The sequence below is a fragment of the Oncorhynchus keta genome, unplaced genomic scaffold (genome assembly GCF_023373465.1).
Source record: "Oncorhynchus keta strain PuntledgeMale-10-30-2019 unplaced genomic scaffold, Oket_V2 Un_contig_4071_pilon_pilon, whole genome shotgun sequence".
Taxonomy (NCBI): Eukaryota; Metazoa; Chordata; class Actinopteri; order Salmoniformes; family Salmonidae; genus Oncorhynchus; species Oncorhynchus keta.
Window position 1 is genome coordinate 47 of NW_026287585.1, and position 7,397 is coordinate 7,443.

General features: G+C 42.8%; 14 non-coding genes and 2 pseudogenes across 14 annotated transcripts; 3 read left to right on the forward strand and 13 right to left on the reverse strand.

Annotated features, from left to right (window-relative positions):
- The first annotated feature begins 273 nt into the window (after positions 1–273).
- On the forward strand, positions 274–392 carry LOC127924444 (5S ribosomal RNA). Its single transcript, XR_008117918.1, has one exon. It is a non-coding gene; the product is annotated as a 5S ribosomal RNA (ribosomal RNA).
- Positions 393–648: 256 nt separating this feature from the next.
- On the forward strand, positions 649–765 carry LOC127924456 (uncharacterized; annotated as a pseudogene).
- A 1,067-nt stretch (positions 766–1,832) lies between these two features.
- LOC127924455 (5S ribosomal RNA) lies at positions 1,833–1,951 on the forward strand. Its single transcript, XR_008117928.1, has one exon. It is a non-coding gene; the product is annotated as a 5S ribosomal RNA (ribosomal RNA).
- A 448-nt stretch (positions 1,952–2,399) lies between these two features.
- On the reverse strand, positions 2,400–2,519 carry LOC127924454 (uncharacterized; annotated as a pseudogene).
- A 611-nt stretch (positions 2,520–3,130) lies between these two features.
- Positions 3,131–3,249, reverse strand: LOC127924457 (5S ribosomal RNA). The gene has a single exon (XR_008117929.1). It is a non-coding gene; the product is annotated as a 5S ribosomal RNA (ribosomal RNA).
- Positions 3,250–3,489: 240 nt separating this feature from the next.
- On the reverse strand, positions 3,490–3,608 carry LOC127924458 (5S ribosomal RNA). Its single transcript, XR_008117930.1, has one exon. It is a non-coding gene; the product is annotated as a 5S ribosomal RNA (ribosomal RNA).
- Positions 3,609–3,849: 241 nt separating this feature from the next.
- Positions 3,850–3,968, reverse strand: LOC127924459 (5S ribosomal RNA). Its single transcript, XR_008117931.1, has one exon. It is a non-coding gene; the product is annotated as a 5S ribosomal RNA (ribosomal RNA).
- A 242-nt stretch (positions 3,969–4,210) lies between these two features.
- LOC127924445 (5S ribosomal RNA) lies at positions 4,211–4,329 on the reverse strand. The gene has a single exon (XR_008117919.1). It is a non-coding gene; the product is annotated as a 5S ribosomal RNA (ribosomal RNA).
- A 242-nt stretch (positions 4,330–4,571) lies between these two features.
- Positions 4,572–4,690, reverse strand: LOC127924446 (5S ribosomal RNA). The gene has a single exon (XR_008117920.1). It is a non-coding gene; the product is annotated as a 5S ribosomal RNA (ribosomal RNA).
- Positions 4,691–4,932: 242 nt separating this feature from the next.
- Positions 4,933–5,051, reverse strand: LOC127924447 (5S ribosomal RNA). Its single transcript, XR_008117921.1, has one exon. It is a non-coding gene; the product is annotated as a 5S ribosomal RNA (ribosomal RNA).
- A 242-nt stretch (positions 5,052–5,293) lies between these two features.
- On the reverse strand, positions 5,294–5,412 carry LOC127924448 (5S ribosomal RNA). Its single transcript, XR_008117922.1, has one exon. It is a non-coding gene; the product is annotated as a 5S ribosomal RNA (ribosomal RNA).
- Positions 5,413–5,652: 240 nt separating this feature from the next.
- LOC127924449 (5S ribosomal RNA) lies at positions 5,653–5,771 on the reverse strand. The gene has a single exon (XR_008117923.1). It is a non-coding gene; the product is annotated as a 5S ribosomal RNA (ribosomal RNA).
- A 241-nt stretch (positions 5,772–6,012) lies between these two features.
- LOC127924450 (5S ribosomal RNA) lies at positions 6,013–6,131 on the reverse strand. The gene has a single exon (XR_008117924.1). It is a non-coding gene; the product is annotated as a 5S ribosomal RNA (ribosomal RNA).
- Positions 6,132–6,372: 241 nt separating this feature from the next.
- Positions 6,373–6,491, reverse strand: LOC127924451 (5S ribosomal RNA). The gene has a single exon (XR_008117925.1). It is a non-coding gene; the product is annotated as a 5S ribosomal RNA (ribosomal RNA).
- Positions 6,492–6,732: 241 nt separating this feature from the next.
- LOC127924452 (5S ribosomal RNA) lies at positions 6,733–6,851 on the reverse strand. Its single transcript, XR_008117926.1, has one exon. It is a non-coding gene; the product is annotated as a 5S ribosomal RNA (ribosomal RNA).
- Positions 6,852–7,093: 242 nt separating this feature from the next.
- On the reverse strand, positions 7,094–7,212 carry LOC127924453 (5S ribosomal RNA). The gene has a single exon (XR_008117927.1). It is a non-coding gene; the product is annotated as a 5S ribosomal RNA (ribosomal RNA).
- Between the last annotated feature and the right edge of the window lie 185 nt (positions 7,213–7,397).

Below are 7,397 nucleotides of genomic sequence, written 5' to 3' on the forward strand. Positions count from 1 at the left end.
AGACCGCCTGGGAATACCAGGTGTTGTAAGCTTTTGTCAACTCTTTGTCCGTTTCTTCCCACAAGGCGGAAATATGTGCCCTCGCTTTGAAATAAGTAAGCAAGATTAGTTTGTATTTCATCCAACAATCTGTGCTACAAATTATGGCTGCAGTATATGCAATTTCTTCCACTTTTTGACTGACACAAAGATACTTATCTACATGGTGAAAATGCAACAGCTGTTAATCACACTCACTTTGACTTTATATAGTGCACCAAGAGATAGTTTCTCGCTTACGACCACACCGGCCTGAGTACGCCTGATCTCGTCTGATCTCAGAAGCTAAGCAGGGTCGGGCCTGGTTAGTACTTGGATGGGAGACCGCCTGGGAATACCAGGTGTTGTAAGCTTTTTGTCAACTCTTTGTCCGTTTCTTCCACAAGGCGGAAATATGTGCCCTCGCTTTGAAATAAGTAATTTCTTCCAAGATTAGTTTGTATTTCATCCAACAATCTGTGCTACAAATGGTATAAGCTGAGAAATTTCTCCACCGCTATTTCTTCCACTTTTTGACTGACACAAAGATACTTATCTACATGGTGAAAATGCAACAGCTGTTGCGTTTCACACTCACTTTGACTTTATATAGTGCACCAGAGAAAGTAAGCTATTGACCACACCGGCCTTTACGCCTGATCTCGTCTGATCTCAGAAGCTAAGCAGGGTCGGGCCTGGTTAGTACTTGGATGGGAGACCGCCTGGGAATACCAGGTGTTGTAAGCTTTTGTCAACTCTTTGTCCGTTTCTTCCCACAAGGCGGAAATATGTGCCCTCGCTTTGAAATAAGTAAGCAAGATTAGTTTGTATTTCATCCAACAATCTGTGCTACAAATTATGGCTGCAGTATATGCAATTTCTTCCACTTTTGACTGACACAAAGATACTTATCTACATGGTGAAAATGCAACAGCTGTTAATCACACTCACTTTGACTTTATTTGCACGACCATAGGTGGCCTTTATATGAGTTGATCTTGCTATAGGGTCGGGCCACCCGAGGGAATCACCAGAACGCTTTTCCTACCGGCCTGAGTACGCCTGATCTCGTCTGATCTCAGAAGCTAAGCAGGGTCGGGACCTGGTTAGTACTTGGATGGGAGACCGCCTGGGAATGTCTGATCCAGGTGCTGTAAGTTTTTGTCAGACTCTTTGTCCGTTTCTTCCCACAAGGCGGAAATATGTGCCCTCGCTTTGAAATAAGTAAGCAAGATTAGTTTGTATTTCATCCAACAATCTGTGCTACAAATTATGGCTGCAGTATATGCAATTTCTTCCACTTTTTGACTGACACAAAGATACTTATCTACATGGTGAAAATGCAACAGCTGTTAATCACACTCACTTTGACTTTATATAGTGCACCAAGAGATAGTTTCTCGCTTACGACCACACCGGCCTGAGTACGCCTGATCTGTCTGATCTCAGAATCAGGGTCGGGCCTGATACTTGGATGGGAGACCGCCTGGGAATACCAGGTGTTGCCTTTGTCAACTCTTTGTCCGTTTCTTCCCACAAGGCGGAAATATGTGCCTGCTTTGAAATAAGTAAGCAAGAAAGTACAAAGCTGAGTTTTGTATTTCTTCCCACAGGCTGAAATCTGTGCCTCGCTTTGAAATAAGTAAGCAGATTATTTGTATTTCATCCAACAATCTGTGCTACAAATTATGGCTGCAGTATTGCAATTTCTTCCACTTTTGACTGACACAAAGATACTTATCTACATGGTGAAAATGCAACAGCTGTTAATCACACTCACTTTGACTTTATATAGTGCACCAAGAGATAGTTTAGCTTACGACCACACCGGCCTGAGTACGCCTGATCTCGTCTGATCTCAGAAGCTAAGCAGGGTCGGGCCTGGTTAGTACTTGGATGGGAGACCGCCTGGGAATACCAGGTGTTGTAAGCTTTTTGTCAACTCTTTGTCCGTTTCTTCCCACAAGGCGGAAATATGTGCTTCTGCTTTCAAATAAGTAAGCAAGATTGGTTTTGTATTTCAGAAACAATCTGTGCTGCACTATTAAAGTCAAAGTGAGTATATGCATTGCTTCACTTTTTGATGACACAAAGATACTTATACTACATAATTTGAGCACAAATGCAACAATCTGTTAATCACATATTTGACTTTGACTTTATGTAGTATTCCCAGGCGGTCTCCCATCCAAGTAATTACAGTCATCAAATGAAAGTGATTAACAGCTTGCATTTTCAACATCTTGTGTCAGTACGCCTGAGTTTTGATTACTGCAGAAGCACAGATTGTTGGATGAAATACAAACTAATCTTGCTTACTTATTTCAACTTTGATGGGCACACCGCCTGTGGGAAGAAACGGACAAAGAGTTGACAAAACATTTTTACAACACCTGGTATTCCCAGGCGGTCTCCCATCCAAGTACTAACCAGGCCCGACCCTGCTTAGCTTCTGAGATCAGACGAGATCAGGCGTATTTCAGGCCGGTGTGGTCGTAAGGGAGAAACTATCTTGGTGCACTATATAAAGTCAAAGTGAGTGTGATTAACAGCTGTTGCATTTTCACCATGTAGATAAGTATCTTTGTGTCAGTCAAAAAGTGGAAGAAATTGCATATTGAGCATAATTTGTAGCACAGATTGTTGGATGAAATACAAACTAATCTTGCTTACTTATTTCAAAGCGAGGGCACATATTTCCGCCTTGTGGGAAGAAACGGACAAAGATCTGACAAAGCTACAACACCTGGTATTCCCAGGAGTCTCCCATCATGTTTCAACTCCAGGCCAAGGCGGCTTCCATGACCAGGCCCAGCTTAGCTTCTGAGATCAGACGAGATCAGGCGTACTCAGGCCGGTGTGGTAGAAAGCGAGAAACTATCTCTGGTGCACTATATAAAGTCAAAGTGAGTGTGATTAACAGCTGTTGCATTTTCACCATGTAGATAAGTATCTTTGTGTCAGTCAAAAAGTGGAAGAAATTGCATATACTGCAGCCATAATTTGTAGCACAGATTGTTGGATGAAATACAAACTAATCTTGCTTACTTATTTCAAAGCGAGGGCACATATTTCCGCCTTGTGGGAAGAAACGGACAAAGAGTTGACAAAAAGCTTACAACACCTGGTATTCCCAGGCGGTCTCCCATCCAAGTACTAACCAGGCCCGACCCTGCTTAGCTTCTGAGATCAGACGAGATCAGGCGTACTCAGGCCGGTGTGGTCGTAAGCGAGAAACTATCTCTTGGTGCACTATATAAAGTCAAAGTGAGTGTGATTAACAGCTGTTGCATTTTCACCATGTAGATAAGTATCTTTGTGTCAGTCAAAAGTGGAAGAAATTGCATATACTGCAGCCATAATTTGTAGCACAGATTGTTGGATGAAATACAAACTAATCTTGCTTACTTATTTCAAAGCGAGGGCACATATTTCCGCCTTGTGGGAAGAAACGGACAAAGAGTTGACAAAAGCTTACAACACCTGGTATTCCCAGGCGGTCTCCCATCCAAGTACTAACCAGGCCCGACCCTGCTTAGCTTCTGAGATCAGACGAGATCAGGCGTACTCAGGCCGGTGTGGTCGTAAGCGAGAAACTATCTCTTGGTGCACTATATAAAGTCAAAGTGAGTGTGATTAACAGCTGTTGCATTTTCACCATGTAGATAAGTATCTTTGTGTCAGTCAAAAAGTGGAAGAAATTGCATATACTGCAGCCATAATTTGTAGCACAGATTGTTGGATGAAATACAAACTAATCTTGCTTACTTATTTCAAAGCGAGGGCACATATTTCCGCCTTGTGGGAAGAAACGGACAAAGAGTTGACAAAAGCTTACAACACCTGGTATTCCCAGGCGGTCTCCCATCCAAGTACTAACCAGGCCCGACCCTGCTTAGCTTCTGAGATCAGACGAGATCAGGCGTACTCAGGCCGGTGTGGTCGTAAGCGAGAAATTATCTCTTGGTGCACTATATAAAGTCAAAGTGAGTGTGATTAACAGCTGTTGCATTTTCACCATGTAGATAAGTATCTTTGTGTCACTCAAAAAGTGGAAGAAATTGCATATACTGCAGCCATAATTTGTAGCACAGATTGTTGGATGAAATACAAACTAATCTTGCTTACTTATTTCAAAGCGAGGGCACATATTTCCGCCTTGTGGGAAGAAACGGACAAAGAGTTGACAAAAAGCTTACAACACCTGGTATTCCCAGGCGGTCTCCCATCCAAGTACTAACCAGGCCCGACCCTGCTTAGCTTCTGAGATCAGACGAGATCAGGCGTACTCAGGCCGGTGTGGTCGTAAGCGAGAAATTATCTCTTGGTGCACTATATAAAGTCAAAGTGAGTGTGATTAACAGCTGTTGCATTTTCACCATGTAGATAAGTATCTTTGTGTCACTCAAAAAGTGGAAGAAATTGCATATACTGCAGCCATAATTTGTAGCACAGATTGTTGGATGAAATACAAACTAATCTTGCTTACTTATTTCAAAGCGAGGGCACATATTTCCGCCTTGTGGGAAGAAACGGACAAAGAGTTGACAAAAAGCTTACAACACCTGGTATTCCCAGGCGGTCTCCCATCCAAGTACTAACCAGGCCCGACCCTGCTTAGCTTCTGAGATCAGACGAGATCAGGCGTACTCAGGCCGGTGTGGTCGTAAGCGAGAAACTATCTCTTGGTGCACTATATAAAGTCAAAGTGAGTGTGATTAACAGCTGTTGCATTTTCACCATGTAGATAAGTATCTTTGTGTCAGTCAAAAAGTGGAAGAAATTGCATATACTGCAGCCATAATTTGTAGCACAGATTGTTGGATGAAATACAAACTAATCTTGCTTACTTATTTCAAAGCGAGGGCACATATTTCCGCCTTGTGGGAAGAAACGGACAAAGAGTTGACAAAAAGCTTACAACACCTGGTATTCCCAGGCGGTCTCCCATCCAAGTACTAACCAGGCCCGACCCTGCTTAGCTTCTGAGATCAGACGAGATCAGGCGTACTCAGGCCGGTGTGGTCGTAAGCGAGAAATTATCTCTTGGTGCACTATATAAAGTCAAAGTGAGTGTGATTAACAGCTGTTGCATTTTCACCATGTAGATAAGTATCTTTGTGTCACTCAAAAAGTGGAAGAAATTGCATATACTGCAGCCATAATTTGTAGCACAGATTGTTGGATGAAATACAAACTAATCTTGCTTACTTATTTCAAAGCGAGGGCACATATTTCCGCCTTGTGGGAAGAAACGGACAAAGAGTTGACAAAAAGCTTACAACACCTGGTATTCCCAGGCGGTCTCCCATCCAAGTACTAACCAGGCCCGACCCTGCTTAGCTTCTGAGATCAGACGAGATCAGGCGTACTCAGGCCGGTGTGGTCGTAAGCGAGAAATTATCTCTTGGTGCACTATATAAAGTCAAAGTGAGTGTGATTAACAGCTGTTGCATTTTCACCATGTAGATAAGTATCTTTGTGTCAGTCAAAAGTGGAAGAAATTGCATATACTGCAGCCATAATTTGTAGCACAGATTGTTGGATGAAATACAAACTAATCTTGCTTACTTATTTCAAAGCGAGGGCACATATTTCCGCCTTGTGGGAAGAAACGGACAAAGAGTTGACAAAAGCTTACAACACCTGGTATTCCCAGGCGGTCTCCCATCCAAGTACTAACCAGGCCCGACCCTGCTTAGCTTCTGAGATCAGACGAGATCAGGCGTACTCAGGCCGGTGTGGTCGTAAGCGAGAAACTATCTCTTGGTGCACTATATAAAGTCAAAGTGAGTGTGATTAACAGCTGTTGCATTTTCACCATGTAGATAAGTATCTTTGTGTCAGTCAAAAAGTGGAAGAAATTGCATATACTGCAGCCATAATTTGTAGCACAGATTGTTGGATGAAATACAAACTAATCTTGCTTACTTATTTCAAAGCGAGGGCACATATTTCCGCCTTGTGGGAAGAAACGGACAAAGAGTTGACAAAAGCTTACAACACCTGGTATTCCCAGGCGGTCTCCCATCCAAGTACTAACCAGGCCCGACCCTGCTTAGCTTCTGAGATCAGACGAGATCAGGCGTACTCAGGCCGGTGTGGTCGTAAGCGAGAAACTATCTCTTGGTGCACTATATAAAGTCAAAGTGAGTGTGATTAACAGCTGTTGCATTTTCACCATGTAGATAAGTATCTTTGTGTCAGTCAAAAGTGGAAGAAATTGCATATACTGCAGCCATAATTTGTAGCACAGATTGTTGGATGAAATACAAACTAATCTTGCTTACTTATTTCAAAGCGAGGGCACATATTTCCGCCTTGTGGGAAGAAACGGACAAAGAGTTGACAAAAAGCTTACAACACCTGGTATTCCCAGGCGGTCTCCCATCCAAGTACTAACCAGGCCCGACCCTGCTTAGCTTCTGAGATCAGACGAGATCAGGCGTACTCAGGCCGGTGTGGTCGTAAGCGAGAAACTATCTCTTGGTGCACTATATAAAGTCAAAGTGAGTGTGATTAACAGCTGTTGCATTTTCACCATGTAGATAAGTATCTTTGTGTCACTCAAAAAGTGGAAGAAATTGCATATACTGCAGCCATAATTTGTAGCACAGATTGTTGGATGAAATACAAACTAATCTTGCTTACTTATTTCAAAGCGAGGGCACATATTTCCGCCTTGTGGGAAGAAACGGACAAAGAGTTGACAAAAGCTTACAACACCTGGTATTCCCAGGCGGTCTCCCATCCAAGTACTAACCAGGCCCGACCCTGCTTAGCTTCTGAGATCAGACGAGATCAGGCGTACTCAGGCCGGTGTGGTCGTAAGCGAGAAACTATCTCTTGGTGCACTATATAAAGTCAAAGTGAGTGTGATTAACAGCTGTTGCATTTTCACCATGTAGATAAGTATCTTTGTGTCAGTCAAAAAGTGGAAGAAATTGCATATACTGCAGCCATAATTTGTAGCACAGATTGTTGGATGAAATACAAACTAATCTTGCTTACTTATTTCAAAGCGAGGGCACATATTTCCGCCTTGTGGGAAGAAACGGACAAAGAGTTGACAAAAAGCTTACAACACCTGGTATTCCCAGGCGGTCTCCCATCCAAGTACTAACCAGGCCCGACCCTGCTTAGCTTCTGAGATCAGACGAGATCAGGCGTACTCAGGCCGGTGTGGTCGTAAGCGAGAAACTATCTCTTGGTGCACTATATAAAGTCAAAGTGAGTGTGATTAACAGCTGTTGCATTTTCACCATGTAGATAAGTATCTTTGTGTCAGTCAAAAAGTGGAAGAAATTGCATATACTGCAGCCATAATTTGTAGCACAGATTGTTGGATGAAATACAAACTAATCTTGCTTACTTATTTC